Source organism: Peromyscus californicus, unplaced genomic scaffold (assembly GCF_007827085.1).
Source record: "Peromyscus californicus insignis strain IS unplaced genomic scaffold, ASM782708v3 Scaffold_14__1_contigs__length_90479793_seg_2, whole genome shotgun sequence".
NCBI classification, from domain to species: domain Eukaryota; kingdom Metazoa; phylum Chordata; class Mammalia; order Rodentia; family Cricetidae; genus Peromyscus; species Peromyscus californicus.
In genome coordinates, this window is record NW_026294436.1 from 19,663,453 (window position 1) to 19,676,699 (window position 13,247).

The window sequence follows — 13,247 nt, forward strand, 5'->3', positions numbered from 1 at the left end:
TATTTTGCAGACCAGATGCAAACGTGGAGCTGGCCCGTACTGACTGGGTGGAGCCTTTAGTAAAATGCTTGACACAGGTGCTTTAAGGGAGGTGCTCAGAGAAAATAACAGTTTCAAAGTTTTCTTCCTATCTTAATTGGTTTGGAGGCTCCTCTGCTTCTCCTCCCCCCCTCAGGTTGCAAGACCGCCCTTGGGCAAACGGGAGAGAAAAGTGCCAACACAGCCTCCCCTCCTGCACCTCCTCCATCAAGGTGGTAGTTCTTTCGGGCATCCCTAGCATGCATAATTATGAAGAGAAATTCCTCAAACCAGTAACTGAACGCCCACCCCGGGTCCCTTCCAATAGGGTGATCTGGCTTGCTTTCACCTGACCTCAGAGCCAAGGGTTCCAGCCCGGAAAGCGACGACCATCTGCTAGCGGGGAGTGGGACTGCTGGCCCTGGGGTCCGGGGTCCGACGCCGAGCACGGTGCGGAGGCGGGAGGCGGGAGGAAGGGAGGGAGGGAGGGAGGGAGGGAAGGAGGGGGCCCGGGTTCCCGCCGCCCCGCCCTCCCGGCTCCGGCGACGAGGCTATTCGGCGCTGCGGCTGCTGCCGGCGGCCTGGGCCGCGCGGTCCTGGCAGGAGCCGGCGAGCCTCGCACGCCGTGCAGTGCGCCGGCTGTCCGGGAGATGGCTTCGCCCCGCTCGCCCGCCGCTCGCGCTATTGTCTCACCCGGGGCCGCCTGACTGCGAGCTCGTGCACGCTCCCGGCAGACAGCACCGGGCCCCGCACCGGCCCCCCACACCCGTCGATTGCCTTGTGCATCCCCGGCAGCGGGGACCCCAGAGCCGGCCCGTGGGGTGGGCGAGGGGAGCGGGCGGCACTGAACATCACGCGGGGGGCCGGCGCCTCCTGGAGCCTCAGAGCGAGCTGGGGCGTGGGAGCCCAAGTCGCCCAGCTACGACAGTCAGGGTGTCGCGGCGGAACCCGCGGCCAGCGCAGGTAGGACGAGCACTCGGCGGCGAGCACCGCCCCGGGGGTTGCAGAGCGCCCTGCTGGCCGGGGCGGCGAGGGCAGGGCTCTGGTTCCGAAGCACCAGCGCCAGGGGCAACAATGGAAGCGCCGAGAGCCCAGCCGGGTCCCCGGCGCCCGGCAGGTTGCTCGCCCCCACCCCATGGCGCGCCAGCGACTCGCGGCCTCGCGGGCAGTCACCCGCCGCCTCCCCCGGAACACACTTCTCGGGTGCAGCTGCAGGGCGAGCTGAGCCAGGGGACCGCTTTGGAGTCGATTTGTTTATTAGTTTGCTTAAGAGCAAAACCTGTCCTGGAGTGGGGGTGATGGGAGTGGTGCTTCCTGTGCAGCGGGTGAGAAGTCAGAGTCCACCCTTGGGACTGTGTACATTTTTCGGCCAGGAGGAGGGTAGGATTGGCCTTATAAGGATACTGCAGCAGCAAAGAGACTGAAAGCTTGCAGGAGAGACTGGGACCCTCAGGCCCGAGTCCCCAGCCCCTCTAGAAAGGAGCTCCTCTTCGGGGCCGTACGTGTGCCTCATTTTTTCAGCTCCATACAGCAGCAGCTTTGGTGTTGTGGTGTGATAGAAGCTGGAAGCCCCGGCAAGGCTGCCAAGCTGGGGTGGGGTGGGGAGTCCAGGGCCTTGGCAGGCTCCTGGGATGTGGAAGGAGGTTACCAAATATATGAGGTTAGTGCATACACCCTTGTTGGCTGAGGTTGAAGTGCGTGGGGAATCTGCCATTGCTCTTGCTCCTTCAGGGCAACCTGGCGGTACATCTCACCTCCCTTTTGGGATCTTTGTGGTTGCCCTGTCCCAGCCCACCCGGCATGCTTAGGGTGGAAGTCCTGTTATCTCTGGCGGCCCTGGTATTCTTTTATTTAACTTGGTCAGAGAGTTCTGCAGTCTGGACTGATGAGGAGCCCCAGCAGGCCTGAGATTCTTTAGCAGGCTACCTGGGCTACCAGAAGTGAGCTCACACTGCCTCTCCTTTCTCTAAACTACCTGCTTGTTCTGGAATGGCCAAGCAGATGTAAGCAATTTGCACGGAATTCCAGCCCCGAAACAGTCCTGAATGAAAACTTACTCTATTTGCTTCCCTTAGGCCTTGGAAAGATAGATATTCAGGAGAGAAATGGTCCAGGAGTGGCCACCCTGACCCACAAATATTCCCTCTGTCTCCAGCCCTCGCTGTAGCTCCTAGAGGACTGTCAGTGAGCCGAGGAACTGCAGCTCCTCTGGAGCCTGGCAATCCCATTCGGGACCACGTCCGCGGAAAAATTAAGTTGAGGCCCATTTTATAGCCCTGTCTGAAGGCCAGCGTCTGAGGAGACAGTGGCTTTGAGCGAGAGCCCTGGACCCGGGCTGTGGCTGCTTCTCCTTTGGCTTTTGGGTAAGCTCAAGGTTTGGCTTCTGTAGTTCAGAGCTGACTGCTGAGGGCATGGGTGTGTACGTCTGAACCTGATCGAGCTCCCAGGCCTAGCAGCCTATCGGTTTGCCTTTCCACTGGAACACTGGGTAAGGGATGGTCAACTAGTTTATTTGGGGCCCTGGGTATTTTTCTGGGGTGTTCCTTTGGATTTGCCTGGTGGTCTGGAATGTCTGCTCCCCCCCTCCATGACCTAATTGTGCTCTTACAAAAACTCCACACCCTTGTGGGCCTTTAGGTCTCTTGTGGAGCCCTGTCCCTGCATTTTACAGGTGTTGTGTGACTGCTGGGGCTATAGGAGAGAAAAATGGAGGAGTGTCTGTTTGTTTAGGGGTGTTGTGACTCATCACAAACTTCAAGTTCCTCATACTTCCGGGATGTACACTTGGTCCACACAATGAGGAATGGTAGAGAAGTGATCATGAGGCCTGGCTTTGAGTGAGTCCTGGTGAGACTTACTTTCTAGACGTGTGAACATGGACAATTTGTGAATTTGATTTCAATGTCATATTTGTGAAATGGTAGGAAAAGTGTCTGTGACTCATAGGATTGTTTTAAATGCGTTGCTTACCCATACGAAATTATGCGTGCAAAAGCCGTCAGAAGACTTCAAAGGACCCCACAGTGTTGGTTACAGCATCTATCCTAAGAGAGGAAGAACAGTCAGGGGTGTAGATGGAGTAGGTTGAGGGGAATATGGAGTAGGGAACATTCCAGAACCTTTCCTTTTTGAGGAAGGGAAGCATGGCGCGATAATATAAATACTATTCCTTGTGTGTTCCTCTTTAAATAGAGCTGACAGATGGGGACTGGGAGAGAAAGACTGTTTCGTATTTGTAGGGAGGGGATTGGGAGAAAGACTTTCCAAAGGCTGCCTGCTGCCTGCAGACAGGGCAATGCTGACCTGGCGAAAAAACAAACCCATACTAGCTGCTAACACTGACTGGTGTCAGCCAGCCAATACACGACAGAGGTGGGATAGGAAGACTCCCGTATCCCGTGCTCAGAGCTCAGTGTCACTGCGAGAGACAGAGAACAGGCGGGCAGCAGGAATGCAGGATGCATTTGTTATAGATTCCCCCAAATGCCCAAAAGATGGCACCAGACTGGAGCCACCTCAGGTAAAAAGCTGGTCAAGGACAGGGGCTCAGGAAGATGCTTCCCACACCCAGCCCCCGCTCTGCTGAGCGCCTCTGTAGTTCCCTGTTGTTAGGAAGTGGAAACATGAGTGTGAGAATTCCTTGGGCTCCCACCTCACTGCTTCCGCCGTCAGGATAACCAGACCGAATTATTTTGTCATCTTCTGGGCAACTCTGGTAGTAGTTCTGGGCTTCGGAGGCTCTGGGAAAATTAGGATGGCTTTCTTGTTTTAGTATATTCGAATTGGATTTGTTTGGTATTTCTCTCTCTCTCTCTCTCTCTCTCTCTCTCTCTCTCTCTCTCTCTCTCTCTCTCTGTGTGTGTGTCTGTGTGTGTGTGTGTGTGTCTGTGTGTCTGTGTGTCTGTGTGGCTGTACGTATGCCATAGCATGCATGTGGAGGTCAGAAGACAACCTTCAGGTATCAGTCCTGCCTTTCACCTTGTTTAAGCCTGGGTCTCTTTGCCCATGAGTAAACTCCGAGCTAGCTCCTCCTGGAGATCCTCCTGTTTCTGCTCCCCATTGCCCAGCACCAGTGCATTACCTGAGGTCTCAGCTTAGCTCCCAGGATAGTGCAGCAAGCGCTCATCCCCCACCCCCACCCCACTGAGCCATCTCCCCAGCCCCTGGTGTCTGGTTTTCCAAAATAAATGTGATGCATGATTTCTTATTTCTTCTGATCAGGCAAAAAAAGTGTTAGAACTGAGAAGACCTTGAAGATAACCTCCTTGAGAAGTGGCTTCAAGGTCACAGTTTTGCTAGCTGCCCTGGAACTTGATGCTGGCTCCAGGGCTCAGGACAGAACCTGCTCTTCTGCTCTTCCAGCTAGCTCTTTAGCCAACCCCATCACTGGTTTCCTTGTTGGGAAATTCCCCTCAGAACACAGGGAATGGAATTTACTTGCCCTGGTTAAGCAGACTCAGAACGTAGCTGCTATTCCTTCTTCCTGAGAACTCCCTAGAGGAAGCCTCATGCAGTATCTCATTTCAAAGAGAAGTCAAAGATCACTTGCCTCTTTGGAAATATATCCTCTCACTGTACCTGCATCCCTTCCTCTCCTCACTATACCTTCTTTGAAACATTGCTTCTCTCCCTGTCCTGTGCCTTCCCATCCATCCCCTTACTAAGTATTGCTGTCCCCACAGAACACTTTTTGGTTTTTGTTTTTATTTATTTGATACAGGGATTCACTCTATAGCTCAGGCTGACTTCAAACTCACTATGTAACCTAGCCTGGCCTTGATCTCCCTGGCCCTGCCTCCCTAGTGCTGGGATTAAAGGTATGTGCCACTACACTGGCCCAAGGATTTTTCTTAGCTGTGCTTTGGACCCCACAAAGAAGGGGGAAAAAAAAGGGATGGCCTTGGGCAAAAGTTCAAGTCCACAGAAAAGTGGGAGCACATGATTAACGATGACACCTAATGTCTCCCCCATCTGTGGTTCTCACCATCGTCTCAGCATCCTCTCCCTGTGTTACCTCAGAGGAAATGGGGGAGGTGGCTGGTAATGAAACTGTTCCCCTTTACAGGAAAAGACCAGACCTAGCAAGATTAGTTAGCAATATTAGGAAACATGCCTAAGTCAGGTATGCTTGCCCGTGTCTTTATTTAATTTTTGTTTGCTTTTATGTGTATGAATGCATATATGTAAGTGCACTACGTGCCTGTGGAGGTCAGATGAAGGCATCAGATCTCCTGGAACTAGAGTTATAGATGGTTGTGTGTCACCATGTGGTGCTGGGAATTGAACCCGGGTCCTCTGCAAGAGCAGCCAGCACTGTCACCCACTGAGCCAGCTCTCCAGCCCTGGCTTCGGTTGTTGTTGGGGGTTTTTACTCCTTTTTGGGGGGCCCGCCACCCAGCTCCCAACTAAATCACACATGGAGGCTTATTCTTAATTATGAATGCCGGGCCTTAGCTTGGCTTAGTTTCTAGCCAGCTTTCCTTATCTTAAATTATCCCGTCTGCCTTTTACTTCTGGGCTTTTCCTTTTCTCTAACTTCTGTAAAGCTTACTCTTTCTCTGTGGCTTGCTGTGTAGCTGGGTGGCTGGGTGGTCCCTGATGTCCTCCTCCTCCTCTTCAGTCCCTCTTCCCAGATTTCCCCTTCTATCTATTCTCTCTGACTGCCAGCCCCGCCTATCCTTTCTCCTGCCTTGCTATTGGCCGTTCAGTTCTTTATTAGACCATCAGGTGTTTTAGACAGGCACAGTAACACAGCTTCACAGAGTTAAACAAATGCAATATAAACAAAAGTAACACACCTTAAGATAATATTCTACCACATTTCCTCCTTTTTGTCTAAAAAATGAAAGGGTTTTAACTTAAACATAGTAAGACTATATACAATAACGATTATCAAGTAAGGATTGCATTCACAATATTCTGCCCATGTGTAGTTAGCATATTCAGAGAAAATAATGTGTTATCTACCCTATCTTAGTGAATCCAAAATTTTACATCTAACTTACTTTCAGTCATAACTAAGGAAAACCTCGACTATAACTAGTCTTCAACTCCATCAAAGACCCAGAAGGACAGTATTATCTGAGTAAACATTATGTCTTTAATCATAGTGCTTGGGAGGCTGAAGCAGGATTGCCTCCCATTCAAGGACAGTTTGAGATACACAGTGATTTCCAGGCTAGCCTAGGCAGTAGTATGTTTCCCGCAAACAGAAACAGTTTAGTGGACTAATACCTCTGAAAATGCTCTTTAACAGTAAATACCTACAGGAATAAAAGTTATTTTAAAATTCTAATCACTAGTACAGTGCCATGTATAAGTGTGTAAGGAGATGTTCCAAAGAGACAAAGCAGCTTCCACGAGGGAAGCTGAGCTCAAGCTCTGTAGTAAGGGATGGCACTTGCAGAGGGGGAGCGGGTGCCCGAAGAGGGGCCATGGGAGTGAGTGGCAGCATGTAGGTAGGACAATCTAAAGTCTTGGAAAATGCTTAGTAGCTGTCATGGTTTGGGGGTGGGCCATACAGGGAACTGACCTAGGACTCTAAAGGAAACTTCCTGAGTGCCTGATAAATAAGGAAAGAGACAAATGTTTTCTTTTCTTAATTAAAGAAGAGTTGTCTATTTCTGCATCTGTGTATATGTGCGCATGTGTGCCGCTGCCAGTGGAGGCCGGAAGAAGGCACTGGAGCCCCCCAGCTAGAGTGATGGGCAGTTGTCAGCTATGGATGCTGGAAACTGAACGGCAAGGGCACCAAGTGCTCTTAACCGCTGGGCCATCTCTAGCCCCTGTTTTCTAGTCTGTTTATTTTTTTCGGTTATTTTGTGACAGGGTCTCATATAGTCAGACGCCTTGAACGCACCATGTGGCTGAGGCTGGCCTGAAACTCCTGACCCCCTTGCCTCAAGCTCCTCAGTGCTGGCTGGGGTTCCAGGCCTGCCCTGCCCAGTCCTGGTCTGGTTTATTTGCTTTGTGGGGAGGATCTGAATGTTGAACAGAGGGTACCTGGTCTTGGTGGTGGTTGTTGTTTGTTTTGGTTTTGAGAGAGGATCTTACACAGTACAGGCTGGCCTCATACGCCTGCCTCTCCCTCTCCAGGGTTGAGATTTACAGGTGTGTGTCAACATGCCTGGTTTGGGCCTTTTTTGAGTGGCCTGATCAAGTGAAGGTATTCTGGTGGTGTAGAGGGAGAGCATGGGGGCATGTTCCAGAATGACTGCCAACATTAGTGTGAGCCTTTGGTCCAATGCGGTGAGCCTGGGTTTCCACGTGAGCCCATTTCCCCTGTTGGTTGGAGAAGTGGGGAGGATGAGGAATTTTGGGTTCACACGAGTTTCAATTTAACTCTTGATCCTATCATTTCCTGGTTGTGTGACCTTGGGCAGAGTGCTTAATCCCTTTCCTGTTTTATAGTTTCCTCACCCGTAAAACAAGCATAATAATATCCACATTTAAGGATCGTTGTACAGATCAATAAGACAATACCCAGCACAAAATACCAGAGGAATAAAAGGCCAATTTCCTCCTTCCTTCCACTGCTGACAAAGCGCACTGGCATTTATGTGTTGTGAGATATTTCCCTGGCTCATGGATTTCCTTGCTCCAGTGTGCCTGGCCTTCGGTCACACCCTGCCTGGGTACCCTCACCTAAACTGCAAGCCTTATCAGCTGATCCCCGCTGAGAAAGGCCTGTGCTGCTGCTGCTGCTGCTGCTGCTGCTGCTGCTTATCTTGGGAGACCCTGGGTGATGGTCCCATAAAGAAGGAGCTTGTGAGTGTGCTCTGTGAGCCAGATGGGCCCCCTTCTGCTGAGTGACCCTTTTACTGAGTGTAGATTTAAGCTCTTTCTCCCTTGGAACCTTCTTATGCAAATTGGGGGTGACTGGATGCAAATTGGGGGTGACTGGATGCCAGGAAGGTGTTAAGCCACGTACACATGAAGAAGCCCCAAACTGCCCGACACCTCCCTCCCACACCGCCCATCACTTTCTTCTTTGAAACTCTTTATGACCTTACTGCAGAGACTCGAAGCAGTCTCTTGAACACCAGGCAAAGGTGTGGATCCTGTTTAGTGGTCATCAAGGCTCGCACTGAGCAAGTGTTTATGGCAATATGTACAGAGTGTGAGGAGGCTGAGAACAAGATTGGAAGTGGGGAGTGTCTAAGGATTTTGAGTGGTAGGTGGGAAGGGAAAGAGAAGGAGACAGTGTGTGCATGTGTGCACGTGTAGGAGGACAGTAGTAGCTAGCCTTTGAGGCCTGACTCAGGTGTGGATGGGAAACAGGGCTTGGGCAGGCCCTACCCCTCTGTAACTACAGATGAAAGGTTGGTTACAAGCTGACCTATCACTGCCCACATGTCCAAGGTTAGCCAGGTGGATATGGGGAAGCATGGCAGTACCCCCTTGAGGTCTGGTACCCTCACAGCCTTGCCTACTCCCCAATCCTAGTACTTCCTGTTAGCATTCCCTTCCTGTGGCTCCGAGGTCTGGGACACTAAGGATCTCCAGAATGTCTTCTCTCTTAGATTCTCCTAGGGCTCTACACCCCAAATGCAATTCTCTATTAGAATGGATACAGTTGAGTTCTTGGTCAACACTCTAGTTTGGGTCGTTGACTGACTTAGGAGTCTCTGATGGGTGATCAGCCCTCTCCCTCCAAGGTTTCCAGGGTCTGGTGGGCTGGGCATTCTCCTTCAGTCTGCTTTTTAAATGCAAATTGCCCTGGAGGGACTCACACCTTGGCCTCTAACACCCCAGTGTAAGTTAGTATCTAATGCCTGGTGGTAGTCTATTTTAATGGGGACTTTTTTCTGAGTGAAAGATGCAAACTGGTTCACTTTCTTTTCTCATGTCTGTGTTCTCCTTGTCTGTGTTGATGCTGTGGTTTCCTCAAGCCTTCCTGAATCAGGAAATAACTAGCCATTCCTGGCACTTACAAGAGGCCCTGGAGACCTCTGGGGACAGGCTCTTTGGGCACAGAGAAGCTAGCCACTGCATGGGAAGGGCCAGGGCTGCCCCTAAATTTCAGGTGACTGTCTTTTTCTTCAGGGCTAACCTACTTTTCTTCGACGACGACTTCTTGCCAGTGATACTAAGGATGTGACCTCAGAATCTAGCCATCTCTCCTTAGGAAGCTGATGAGGGAGGGAGGGAGATGGAGGGTGTGCAGATGTGGATACAGGAAGTGGAGGTGTAGGGGTTTAGGAAGATATAAGGAGTAGGGAGAGGCAGAGTGATTGAAAAGTGTGGGGGTGCAGGGATTGTGAGGCAGTATACAGTGTGAACAGGGGAGGATGTGGGCTAAGCATGGAGTAGGAGGAGATACAAAGAGTATGTATAGGATGGGAAAGATGTGGGGGTAGGGGTAAAGGAGGTTTCGGGAACATGCTCAGTGTATGTGATCCCTACAGCTTTGGTTGCCTGGGAATGACTACAGTCTGTCAGGGATTGTCATGTTGTGAGGAAAGCGGGCACGGACTGAAGAGACTCCACGGTATGACCACTTGGCTACACCGCTGATTTGGGAATGGTGTAGTAGGAGTGGGAAGACAGTGAGCAGGGCCTGGAGACCCGTGAGATAGAGCTACCCAGTGGAGTGAAAGGGGCTAGTTTCTGGCATGGCATCTGGGCTGGTCAGCTCCCCTTCTGATCCTCATGAATGGTGGCTTGGCCTGCAGCCCTTTTCTACTTAAAAGTTCTTTTCCGGGCCAAGCAAGTGGCAGCCAGCTGCTGGCAGCCCACCGCCCACACAGCCTGTCACTGCCCACTGCTTCCCACATTCAGACTTATAGGCAGTCACCTCTGCCCTTCCTACAGATAGGACTACCACAGGGGGATGCCTGCTGGCTTTCTCGCCTCTATGTGCCTGGTCATTCTGAGTCTCACCTCATGGGGCTTCTGGTCCCAGAGCTCTGGCACGTGTATACAGAGTGTGTGCTTGTGGAAGAAAAGCACAGGGCTGGGAGCAGTCCCCTCCTCCACAGAAGTCTGTGGCTCTTTCCCAACCCTGCAAGCAGTGCAGTGAGAGCCTCACAGCCCTGGCTCTCCTGGAACTCGCTTTGTAGACCAGCTGGCCTCGAACTCACAGAGATCCTCCTGCCTCTGCCAAGAAGGGAGATTTTCTTAGAAAATTGTTATCAGAAAACAGTCAATGAATTGTTACAATTCAATGAATGTAACACTAGGTTTCCCCTAGCATTGGATGCAGCAAAGATGTTCACCTTCCAAAGAAGGTCCTCCAGGCATTGTCTCTCTGTCCTCCAGCTAGTCCCGTGGCTCTGCAAGTGCCCCCAAATACGTTCCCATCCTCTTACCTGGGGATGGGCCCAATTTGACATTCCCTTTAACTCTGTCTCCATGCTCTGTGCGGGCTCGAATGGGTTAGCATAGCCAGTGCGGGGGCTCAGAGGCTTCACGGAGCACAGTGGGGGGCTAGCACTCTGCCTCCCGTCCTTTGCTCTGGGGAAGCCTCCAGTCCAAGCAGGGTGTCTCTTCTGGCCTCTGCCCTGACTGGAGAGGAAGGAGCAGCTGTAACCTGTTGGTGGCCTCTGTGTGCTGGCTTTTTTCTGGGAATGTTTTCCACCCATTAAAGAATCCCAGAGAACTGGCTTCCAGAGCGTATGAGCTGGGGAAACTGAACACGGGCTGCAAGTGACACAGACAGGTGACTGTCTGGGTTTTGTAGGAGGCCTCCGTTTGCATGAAGCGGACAGTGTGTGGAAGCTAAGCTGAGGAGGAAGATGGCAGACTGTGAGGCAAAACAAAGAGCTCCTGTGTCCTGGTCCCCCAGTACCCGTCTTTCTCTGTCCACCTCCAGAGCACAGTCCCTAGAGCTCACTGGCGGTGAGACCAGGGCTCTCCCTGTCAGTATATGGACACGTGGTGGTCGTGTGAGGGATTAGGGATGGGGCGGTGTGGGAGTTGCTTGGACTGGGGCCCAAGAGTTCCCTCTGCCAGAGGCCATGTTTGGTAAGAGGTAGTCCTCCTGGGAACTCCCCTCTCGCCCTCCCCCGGTCCCACCACTCTTCTCTGGAGGCAGAGGAATGGGAAGAATCCTGCACTCTTTAGAGGGCATCTGAGGCTGGACTGGAGGATACACAAGGTTTGGGGAACCTTGGTGAGGGAAGAGAGGGAGCAGAAAGCAGGAGCCATGGAAACAGGGAAGCAAATGAGGCCGCTTTGATTGGGTGAAAAGGATGCTAGCGAGGGAAATGGTGCACATCCTCATCGCAGGCAGGGGTTAAGTGAGCACTGCCCAGGGGAATATAGGCCAGCTAAGAGAATGACCTTGATGTGTGTAAGGCAGCGTGTGCTTGTCTTTGTTAGGGTCACCGTTGCTGTGGTAGAGCATTATGACCAAAGGGTTTACCCTGCTTACGCGTCCTGGTCACACTCCATCACTGAGAGAAGTCAGGACAGGAACTCAAACCAAGCAGGAACCTGGAGGCAGGAGCTGATGCAGAGACCATGGAGGGGTACTGCTTACTGGCTTGCTTTCCTGTAGAACCCAGGACTACCAGCCCAGGGATGGCACCACCCACAATGGGCTGGGCTCTCTTATATCAATCACTAATTAAGAAAATGCCCTACAGACTTGCCTACAGCCTGATTTTATGAACAAAATTTCTCAATTGAGAGTTCCTCTTCTCAGGTGACTAAAGTTTGTGTCAAAAACTAGCCAGGACAGGCCTTAAATACAGAAGCAGGAATTGGTCCTTTCTGATCTACCTTCTGGGGGAAGTGTTGGATTCCTGGCAGGAGACCCAGGGATGTAGTGATGGTCCCTGTTCTTGGTGGAGTTGGGGAGGATCAGGAAGAGCAGGGCGGCAGGTGTGTGGTGTGAGGAGTGGGGCATGGGCTTCTAAGGAAAGCCCCTGAGATTCTGTGTGGGTACTGGATAGAGCCAGCAGTCTTCCTTGGAGAGAGAAATCTGGAGGCAAAAGAGATTAAATTCTTTTCTTTTTTTTGGGGGGGGGGGGCGGGGTTTCGAGACAGGGTTTCTCTGTGTAGCTTTGCGCCTTTCCTGGATCTCACTCTGTAGACCAGGCTGGCCTGGAACTCATGAAGATCCGCCTGCCTCTGCCTCCCGAGTGCTGGGATTAAAGGCATGTGCCACCACCGCCCGGCCAGAGATTAAATTCTTATGGCAAGCCACATATGGTGGGCCATACCTGAAATCTCAACATTTGGGAGGTAGAGGCAAGGTGGATCAAGAGTTCGAGACCAGCCTTGGCTACATAGTAAGTTAAAGGCCAGCCTGAGCTTCATGGGACCCAATCTCAAAAACAAAACAAAACAAACGAGGAAAAACAACACAGGACGTGGTGGCACACATCTTTAATCCCATCACTCGGAAGGCAGAGACTGGTGGATCTTTGTGAGGTTGAAGCCAGCTTAGAGTATATAGCAAGTTCTAGGCCAGTCAAGGCTACATCAAAAAAAAAAAAAAGAAAAGGAAAGAAAGAAGATGGAGAAGTAGAAGAGGAGGGGGAGGAGGAGGAGAATCAGCCAAGCAAACAACAACAAATAACATGAATGGCCTCCAGTCCCTGGACCCTGTGTGTCCTGAGGGAGGTGCTTCCTAAAACAGTCCCAGAATGAATCCTCATCCCTGAGTAAAAACTATGAAAAGTTGGGGTGCTCAAGGCTTCATGGGCCTAAGGCCCTCCATATTTTTACCATCTTGTTTGAGAGCACTCCATTATTCTTGCTCTGTGAGGTAGCCCAGGATGTGTAGGACTTCCCTGCTCCATGCCCCAAGGAGGAATTGAAGTATTGTTTTGGTTTTAATGTTCCTTTTTACTTATTCTTTGTGTCTTTCACATCCTGCATCTCCATCCTATTCATTTCTCCCTCATATTCGCCCTCTGCCCTTGCAACCTCCCCCTACAAAATAAAATAAAATAAACTTTAAGAGGAAAAAAAAAGAAAAGAAAAACCAATCTCGTCATAGAACCTGTAGTGTGACACAGTAAATCACGCAGTAGACCCTTTTCTCCGTATATCTTTACTTGCAAGTGCTCATTGCAAAGAGTCATTGGTCTGGGTCGAGGCCTCTGGTTCCTGCTACACTATCCATGTGATGCTACCGGTCTTGTAGACCCAAAGCTGCAGGATCTCCACAATATAGGGCAACAACAGGCTAAACAAGAGGAGTTCCAGTGAGGGTCCAGCATCATAGGGGTTGAATTATTTGTATCTGTTTATCACCTTTGCTGGACGGAAAGCTCCCT

The 13,247-nt window shown here is 51.2% G+C and overlaps 1 protein-coding gene across 5 annotated transcripts in view; it reads left to right on the forward strand.

The window, feature by feature from the left end:
• Positions 1-354: 354 nt before the first annotated feature.
• The window catches only part of Pik3c2b (phosphatidylinositol-4-phosphate 3-kinase catalytic subunit type 2 beta), a 69,194-nt gene continuing 56,301 nt past the window's right edge, over positions 355-13,247 (forward strand). For 3 of the 5 annotated variants that reach the window (XM_052736936.1, XM_052736939.1, XM_052736940.1), the window contains exons 1-2: positions 542-981; positions 2,174-2,381. The gene's annotated coding sequence lies outside the window, so the exon portion shown is untranslated. Of the gene's footprint in view, positions 469-541; positions 982-2,173; positions 2,382-13,247 lie in introns of those variants that run through there. The other 2 variants (XM_052736938.1, XM_052736937.1) reach the window with 2 other exon arrangements.